Below are 9,605 nucleotides of genomic sequence, written 5' to 3' on the forward strand. Positions count from 1 at the left end.
CATGGAGGGCTTGGGGACATCTTGCACCCGAGCAGGGTGGCTGGGTTCTGAGCAGCAGGATGGCTCTGTGCCCCTGGTGCCCCTCCCCCCACCCCATGCTCACCGGCTCCGAGGCAGACGCTCCCTTCCCCGACTGACGCTGTCTTGCGTGGTCTTCCACTGCCTCCGGCGGTGGTGTGGACAGACCTGCCCTCTGTGACCCCGGAGCCGGTCCTCGGGCCACCTGCTTGGATGTGCCAATGCTGGGTGAGGGGCAGGAGGGCTGGGGAGGGCCCAGAAGTAATGGGCTACCTGCTTCTAGCACCCAGGGGAGCCTGTGTGGCTGCTCCCGGGGGCAGGCTCCGCTGGGCCCCTGCTGAGCACTAAGTAGGAGAGACGACCAGGGAGGGCTTCCCGTAGGAGGTGGTGTGGTGGGATTAGGGGCTTGCCCCTCTCCTCTCTCCAGGGGACCTGGGAACACCAGCTGCCGAGGCCGGGACGCTGCATAGCCCCCAGAGCGTGCACGAGCAGGGGCCACGGGTCACGGGATATGCCATCTTGTGGGGGTGGGGGCTGACCGCAGACGCCAGGAGGAGACGTTGGAGGGAGAGAGGCTTTAGCAAACAGGGTAGAGACAGCACGGAAGAGACACTCCCTGGAAGGGGAGACCCTCTGTCAACCTCTCCAAGGCACCTGTGGGACCGGAGGAGCCGGCTGACCTCTCGTCTTGGACACCTGCGTGGTGTCCCTGGCTGGCAGAGGACGCCAGGGAGACCCTCAGGACGGGCAGGTCAGGTGCTGGGGGAGGGGGCCCCGAGAGGGGCGGCCCACACGGCTGGCCCTCCCCCGCCACACCACACGCCCAACTCTGGCTGGGTTTCATAATGTCGTTGCCTTAATGCGCGTTGACGGAAATTCACCGAGGTCGCCCCATGCCCCCCGGCGTCTGCCGGGCACCGACACAGGACCCCGCCTCCTCCTCCCCGCCGGCTCCGCAGATGGACGCAGAGCGGACGGCGGACCCGGCACCAGCCTCACGTCCGCCGGGCCCTTCCGCGCCCCGTCCCGCGCCCGGTGCCCCGTTCGCCGCCCCGCAGCCCTTGTCCGCGCCGCTGCCTTGGCTGTCTGCACTTTGTTCTTGCTCCAAAGAATACTCATAATGCCTTCAGTACTGCCGTGTACTTTCCACCACTCGTACGCGCCCCTGTACCATTGCCACCGGCCTTTCTTCTCGCGAATGTGTTACCACCGCACACTTGACCCTCGACTTGTGCATTGTCCGTTTTCTAGGGATAGACGCCCAGGGAATGAACTCTAGTTTTCTACGGACCAGCCGACACGCTGACTTACTCAACTCACTGTCAGGTTGACACTTGTACCTGAGAGCGGGGCCCAGTACGGCTTTGCCCAGGACCGCAGGGGTGGAATCTGGCAGCAGGGACGCATGTGGAAAGTTCCAGAAAGTTCTACTGCCACAGGGACCTGTGCACTTAGTAAAACACAGTGATTCAACCTGCACGGTGTGTGGCCTCTTTCCTCTTGCACGCCGTCTCGGGGCTGCTGGCCTCTGGCCCTGCTCGCAACGGGCCGGGCGGCGTGAGGCCTCTGTGCTCCACGGTGGGACTCCCACTCTCCAGGGTCAAGGCCTTGGGCTCTGTCAGTGTCCTTTGCTGCCGTAACAAAGGACCGCAGGTCGTCAGCTTAAGGTAGTAGGAATTCCGGGGCCCGAGCCCGCCAAAGCCCCTTCCCGTCCCTGCTGCTGCCAGAGGGCCGTGGGCTCCAGAGCCATCCCGGGAACCCTGGAACCTGCACTGTGTGGCCCTTGGGTGTCTGGGCCAGCACAATCCACTCTGGCCAGATTTCTCTGCGGCTCTGGGGGTCCTGGCGAATAACCCTGCTCCCACGTGCTCTGGGGGGGGAGTCCCTCGCTACCCCCTCACACACTGGCCCCCCTCACTGCACGGAGGAGGCTGTGGAGGAAGGCAGGAGCCTGCCCGTGACCGCCCTAGCCTCACCGTGGCCATGGGAGAAGAAGGTCGTTGTCTCTTGCATTCGATGGTCTTTGGCTCATTTCTCTGCGCCAAGAAGTTTCGCTCAGTTTCTCTAGAATTGTCACCTAGGGTTAGGGTTAGGTTTGGCTGTGACTAACAGAGAAGCCTTAAGTAACCATGGGTTCAACAGAATAGACTCATATTTGTCTCTCATGGTCCAGAGGGAGGCTGTCTGGACTAGTGTGGCAGGTGGCCCTCTGGTGCCAGGGACCCAGGACCCTCCTGATTTGTGGCTGTGCTCTACATGACTTTCTCCACAGGGTCACCTCAAGGACCAACATGGCTGCTTGAGTCCAGCCATTACATCTTCATTCCAGTCAGCAACAGGGGGTGAGGGAAGGACACCCTGTCCCTTCAAGGACCAGTCTCTGAAGTTACACACACACACACACACACACACACACACACACACAGCTTCTGCTTACTTCCATTGGCTAAAACCCAGTCACGATCTGTACAGAAGATCAGAAAATGTGGCCTTCATGCCGGGTGCCATGTGCCCACCTATGCTCTCTGGCAGCCCACCCAGCCCAGGTTCTGCTCCCTGCAGGGCTCACCCACCCTGGGTGGACACTGGCTGCCAGACCACAGGGTGCAGAGAGTAGAGTGGGGAAGAACAGGGCAGAGGGTGACCCCGTGGTCCCCGCTGCTCCCCGCACATTCAGGCTTTCCTTGCCACTCTGCGCCCAGCCCATGTGGCCGCACAGCCCTGTGTGTCCGGCCAGCAGCGGCCGGTGCACACCCGCCCCCCTCCTCATCCCACTATGTGGTGGGAGCACGGATCACCACGTTCCCCGGGGAGGAAACCAAGGCGGGAGAGGTAAGTAGGGGCCGGTATGTGGCCCCAGAGCCTGCCTGGAGAAGCGGCCAGAACTCACAGGGGAGCCCGCCCCCAGCTGAGCCGCCCTCTGTGTCCCGGCCACAGGGGCCCTGGTGTCTGAGAACGTCTGCGTGTTCCTCGTCCCCATCCCGGTACGCCAGGCACAGGGCTGCCTCCCGCTGTCTCCCGGGCCCATGGGCCCCCTTGTCCAGTGCTGGACGCTGAGGCCAGCACCGTGGGGGACTGGACACTGGGGCCAGCACCGTGGGGGACAACGGGGAAGGCTGCAGATGGTGGAGCCGGATCTGGGCAGCCTGTGGGGGCGGCTGGAACGAGGGCAGCTGGTGTCCCGACTGGCGTCTGAGACTGTGGCGGGGGGGAGGCTGCAGATGGGGCACAGGGCGGGGGTCCTTGTGGAACAGAGCGTGGGGGCAGGTTGCAGGTGCCTCTGAGTGTCCGAAGATGTCGTCCCCGGGGGCACCCAGGAGTGCGTATGATGTCTGGAAGAGGGTCAGTGGGGCCGCAGTCAGCGGAAGGACAGGACGGGGGCAGATGGGACGAGGGCGTGGCTCGAGGGAGGCTGGTGGGCGAATGCCACTGCCCGCAGCCGCCCGGACACCCCCTCTTGCCCTTTCTGGAGCCGCTGCGTCCAGGACGCCACTAGGGGGCAGTGCTCACTGGGAGGAGGGCTGCCTGCCGGGGCCAGGCCAGGCCCAGGCCAAGGGGACTCCGAGTGGACCCTCCAGCTTCCCACCTGGGATTCTGGAACCTTCACCCTGGGTGGAGACCAGTCCCTGTCCCTCCCCCACTTGCGACTGAGGTTAGAGTCAGACACAGTCCGCAAACGAGGCCAGCGTGAGCTCCTGCCGGGAGAGCTCCGGCCTCCAGGTGGCCTTGGCCGAGGGGTTATCGCCACCTCACTGGCTCGTGTGTCAGCACACGCGTGTGCGAGACGGGAGGCCAGGCTCCGGGGATCCGGACGGGCCCCGCGACATCCGTGAAGCAGCCGACAGGAGGGGGTCCTTGTGGAGACCCAGGGGCGGCACCGGCTTGGTGGGGTGGTCACAGGCTGGCCCGAGCAGCCAAGCCTGGGTCAGCGGTTCCGCTGGGCCCTTGGAGCAGCCTGGACCCAACGCCGGGGGCCCCTGGAAGAGCCGTTCCTTACTGGGACCGCTGTGTCGGGCTTCACCGGACCCAGAGCCTAGGGCACAAAAGGGGCACCCGCCCAGGCCTGTCCCCCGACCTCGGACGCCAACCCTCCCCGGACGAACCTGTTATTATAGTCTCACTGTCTGGAAGCTCCCGGAACAAACCTCCCCTGACCTTCTCCGGATGCCCCTCAGCTCCGTCCCCGCAGGTGCACGAGGCTTGTTTGCTGACCTTTATCACACGCCCCAGGCCCGGCTCCACTCTGCAGAGCCCTGGCGGAGGGAGCAGCACCCCAAGCTCCCGCTCCCTCTCCTCTGAAAGCACCTTTATGGGGAGCACGGTGGAGTGTGGCGGGGGTCCACAGGGAGGCCCGAGGGGGCTGTGTGAGGGGGCAGCACCCTCCTCCCCGCCGTGGGCACCGTGCCCTCCCTCCCGCTCCCCCCCGGGGCTGGGCCTCCCCCCACCCTCCTCACCTGCTCCCAGCACCAGCCAGCCCCTCCCCCGTCTCCTGGACAGAGTATCCCTCCAGGTGTCCTGTAGTCTAGAAACACACCCCCCCAGCCCCGCCCCAGGTCCTATGGGTCTGAGCAGGCCTCAGGGTGGGCATGGGGGGCTCTGAGTGTTGGGGGCAGAGGGCCTGGGGATCAGGGGCTCCCTTGCTGAGCCAGGCCGGGTAGTCTTGGGGTTGTCTGGGGTACCTCGTCCGGTGCCCTGGCCTTGGATACCGTCGGGAGCCCGCCCTCTCCCCCCTCGAAGACTCTCCCGCGGCCCCTGTGCACCGTGTCCACGCCGGGCTCCCAATCGCCCCCGTCTGCAGCCGTGGTCTCTCCTTGCTGTCCCATCGTGACCTGTTGAGAAACCCGCCTTGCCCTCTGCACGCACCCACCTCCCCCTGCACCTTCTCCCTCCAGCACGGGTGCGGAATCGAGACCCGGGCTGGACCTCAGAGTGGCTGCAGATGGGCACGAGGCCCCGGGCTGCTCAGCCAGGGTGGGGGGCTGGCCAGGAGGCAGGTAGAACCCGGAGCCAGCAGGGGTTCCTCACAGCCCCATACACCTGCCCCTAGCTGTTAGACCAGGCAAGTCGGGGTCCCACTGGGAAATTTCGAGCTTTCGCAGACAGGAGAGAGGGTTTACTAAGAGAGAGGAGGGACCCCAGGGTGAGCCCAGGGAAAGGCCCGTTCGTGCCTCACCCAACAGAGGGAAGGCCAGGTTTCTTCTGTGTGTGTGCACGTGCCCAGCTTCCCCACCGAGTCCTGTGAGACTTTCTGTGCTCCCCTCCACCCGGCCGGCCCTTTCCTCCTCTTGTCCCGGCCTCAGTCTCCTCCTTCAAGGCTTCTGCCCCTTTGGCCATGCACTCCCTACTCTGAAGTCTTCCATGGCTCCCTAGTGCCTGGAGGGAAAAGTCTCACCTGGAGCATCCTGGGGGGGCCTTCACCACCTGTCTCTCCAGCACACCAGGATGGCTCCTCTCTCTGTGCTGCCCCCTCCCTACCTCCCCTGCCCTCTGCCCTCCTCCCAAATCCTCCTAGGTCCGCCAGGCCCTCCTGCAACCCTGCCTCTTCCTGGGGGTCCCCACAGTGCTCTGCACCAGGGTCCCTCCCACGTCCGGACCGGCATCCTGTGGGTGACCTGTGGCCCCTTCGTTCCGCCCTATCCTGTTCTCTGAGGACGCCGCCTCCCGAGTGTCTTTTCTCCAGCCAGGCCCAGGTCCCTTCGCTTGTCCCTGGCCTGGGCGCCCGAGTCCTTGGGCACATGCTAGGGGTGGACTCCAGGAAAGTTCTAGAAGCCCGGCACTGCTGGGTCCTCAGGAATCCATTCCTGGTTGCGGCCATTATCTGGTTTTCTAAGACGCGAAAAAAGTAACTTAATTTTCAATTTAAAAATGAAATGGTCTAGCTCAAGATATTGGCCTTTCCTTCTGTGCAGAGGAAGGTGTAACATCGAGGCTGGGGCCTGGCTTGTTGCCGACACTTTCACATGGAAACGGCCGAGGCAGGCTGAGCGGGAAGGGGTCGGCCGGTGGGCGGCTCGGAAGACCGGGGCTGTCCCAAGTGCCTCTCCGCCTGGAGCGACCCTGGGTGGCACCCGCCGGGGTGTGCGGTCGGCCAGCGGACCAAGACGCAGCCCAGCCCGGAGGACGCCAAGAGCACTGAGGAGCAGCGGCCGCCAGGCGCCCCGGGTCCCGGGCCCGCGGGAGCCTCAGGGACACGCAGAGCTCTGGGTCGGAGCTGGGGGGCAGTGGTTTGTGGGCCTGGTGGCAGCCTTCGTCTCCCTTCCCCAGATGTCACCTCCATCCTCTCTGACTCAGGACACGGTCAGCCCTGCAGTCCCAAGACTGGTGGTCACTGGGCCTCCGTTGCCCCAGCCTGTCCGCTGCCCTCAGATGACCTAGTTTTCACACCCGCGTTGGCCGCCTAGTGGTAATTCAGTCACCCACACCCTCCTCGGCGTGGAGCCCACAGCTGTGCCCAGGGCCCCGGGGCCCCCTCCCTGGCAAAGGCCAAAGGCCCTGTCCCCTCCTTCATTCCAGGTAGGAGAGCTCTTGTGATGCAGCCAAATTAATTCCTGGGCAGCGAATTCAGGTGTCGGTTTGGCAACTCTGGGTCAGATGTCACTTTGTACCTATTAGCTTTTGTCTTCTGGGTCTGGACTCAGCAGACCTGATGTTGTCATCTGCAGCCCTGCTCTTGGAGGGAGGCTGTCGGGAACACTGCTCCTGGGGCCAGATTTCCCGGACTGGGCTGTTGCTCTGCACCGGAGACAACAAGGCCTGAGGTTGGCTCCCTGTGGCTTCGCAGGAGGGCGGTGGCCCCGCAGCCCGGGGGGCTGGAGGAACGCCTCCGGAGCCACACGGCTGGAAGCAGGGCTGTCCCTGACATTCAGAGCCGCTCACGTTCATCGCACGCTTGGTCTGACATTTGCACTAGAATCGGTCTGTGTTAGCCTCCTCCTTGCCGCTTGCACAGACCAGACCCTCCTGGATCTCAGGCATTGAGAGTCCGAGCGGCCACCCTGCCCGTGGCCTGCCCTGCGCAAGGGAGGTTCTGGGGCCCTGGACCCCCCAGGTGCAGACCCAGCCTGTGGGGGCACCTGGAGCCTCTGCCCTGCCCTCCGACCTCACACGGGGTGCGGGAGGGCGGCTTCCTCCACGAAGTTTCCCCGAGGGGCCCGGTCCCGGGTCGCCTTCCCCGGTGCTGCCTCGTGTCGGCACCCAGCCCCCGCCACTTTCCAGGGCTCAGGGCTGCTGGGTGTTTTCTGTTCTGTCCCAGAGCCAGCACACTCGGTGCCCAGCGAGCCGCAGTCACCCGCTCCCCTCCCTGCAGCAGGGTAATGCACCTGTGCCTCTCCACCGGCCCTCTCCTGGGTTCCGCTGTGCATGCAACAGGCGCAAAATGAGGGCCTGCCAGCTCCGGGGGGGGCTTGCCCCTGTAGATGGGTCCAGCTGGGGCTGGGGATGGGTTGACAGGAGCGCGCTGGGTGGCAGCACCCACACTGCCCCTGCTCCTGTGGGTTTGCTCGGGAGGGACCCTTCCCATAGCCTCGCCTGCCCCCCTTCCAGCTTCTGATGGGGTGGGGCGTGGGGACGGAGGGGCTGGTTAAGGGGAGAAGCCCAGGGGAGGGGACAAGCAGGGCCTGAGGGGGCCACCGCTGAGAGACTCTCCCGGGATGAGTCCCCGCCCGTCTTGGTCCTCCACTTGCCATGTGCCCTGTGTTCCCAGCCCCCTCCCCGTTCGGGAGAGGAACCCGAGTGTCCAAGAGCCTATCCTGGCCAGAGGCGCCCGGGGAGAGGACGGCAGTGCCCGGAAGTGGCCGCCAGGAGGTAACAGAGCGGGTTGGAACGGGCCTGTCTGGCTCCGCCCTTGAACATGAGTGTCGCTGACAACGGCCCTGAAGGTGTGGGTGGGACAGAGCGTTTCTGGGAAGAGGTAGGTGGGTGGGGTCCCAGGTACCGGACCTGATTCAGGGGGTCCCTGCAGCCACCTGGGGAGGTTCAGTCTTCCCTTCGGGAGCACGAGGAGGCCCGCTGGGGTTCGGGGAGCCCCGCCCCACCATGCTCTCTGAAAACAGCGCTGGAAGCAAGAATCCGTGAGGCAGGGCTGGGTTCTTCCTCCTGTGCACGTGAGACCTGCCTCCGCACAGCCAGAGGAACCCCCTGTGGGCACGATGGGGCAGTGAGGACAACGTGCCTCCCCTCTGGCTCTCCCTTGGGACGCTCGCCTCTGGAACCCAGCCGAAGCCACGTGGGGAGGCCACGGGAAGGGGTCCCGTCTGCCTGAGGAAAGCCTTCGATGCTTCCAGCCCCCAGCGGAGTCCCTGGACACTGGGGCAGAGACCACGGTCCCTGCTGGGTCCCGTCCAGAGTCCCGATCTACAGGAACTGGGAGACACAGCCCATGCTTGCCACTGTGGCTTGCTTTCTTCTAAAGTTTTATTATTTCTAAGTGATCTGTGCATCCACCATGGGGCTCAAACTCACAACCTCGAGATCAGGAGAGCTGCATGCATCACCGACCGAGCCAGCTGGGCGCCCCTGGTCGTCGTTGTTGGAAGCCACTGGGTTTTGGGGCAATGTGCTGTGCGGCCACAGATCCGCGAGTACAAAACCACGGGATGTATAGGGCGTGGCCCCCACGGCACAGGCGGGGAGGAGCCGGGCGGCGTGAAGGCAGCTGGAGAGCCCGGCCGTCCCAGTTTGCCGGGAGCTGTCGTCATGGATACGTGTCTGCATCCACCGAGGTGATGCGTGGTCTCCTTCTGGTCTCAGGCCCGTGCCCGGGGTGAAGTGAGGCCGTGATGCTGCGCTCCATTTTATGTTTTTTGCCGGACCCCACGCTCCTGGGCGCCGTTGCGTGCGCAGCGTCTGGTTCCCGCATGGGGCGGTGTCGTCGGGGCGGTGAGTTGGGAGGGATGTGCTGTCTTGCTGGGAGTGATGGTGTGAAAACTCCCTGGAGCTTTCCGGGAGGCTCTTACCTTCCGCACGGGGGGCAGTTCCGACGCCCCCTTCCGCACGGCGCTCTGTAGTCCGTGCTCCAAGGAGCTGGTCATCTGGGCTCAGCTGCGGAGCCCGGCTGGCGACTGGCCCGTCGAGAGCCGGGGAGGGGGCCGTACCCCGGAGGCCTGTCCTCCTCCTCCCTCTCTTACGGGAGTTCTGGTCTGGCTGACCTTTGCCCCCTCGTCCTGCTCTCCTGAGGGTTTCTCTTCCTCCTCTGGGGTCCTCCCCGCGACCGCAGCTCCTCCAGTAGAAGCACGAGGCCCAGCTTTCCCTCGCGCTGCCTCACGGCCCCCCTCGAGCTTTGGTAGACGTTTTCATTTCCATTTTCGCCCAAAATATTCTCAAACTCCCCCCAAGACTTCCTCTTTCGTGGGTTCCTTTTGGGGTGTTTTCACCGTACCATTCTGTTTCTGATTTCTCCCGGGTGCCCTCGTGCTCTGGACTGCGCTTCGTACGGTTGATGTGACTTCTCTGTGAGCTTTGTTTCAGGGCCCAGAAGACGCCGCGTCTCACTGGACGCCCGTGTGCGATGTTGTGGTCCCGGGAGCGTCATTAGCCCCGGTCGGCTGACGGTGTTGTTCCGGTCATCTGCACAGCCCGGTGCGGTGGCT

This window comes from Panthera leo, chromosome A3, assembly GCF_018350215.1.
Source record: "Panthera leo isolate Ple1 chromosome A3, P.leo_Ple1_pat1.1, whole genome shotgun sequence".
Classification (NCBI taxonomy): Eukaryota; Metazoa; Chordata; class Mammalia; order Carnivora; family Felidae; genus Panthera; species Panthera leo.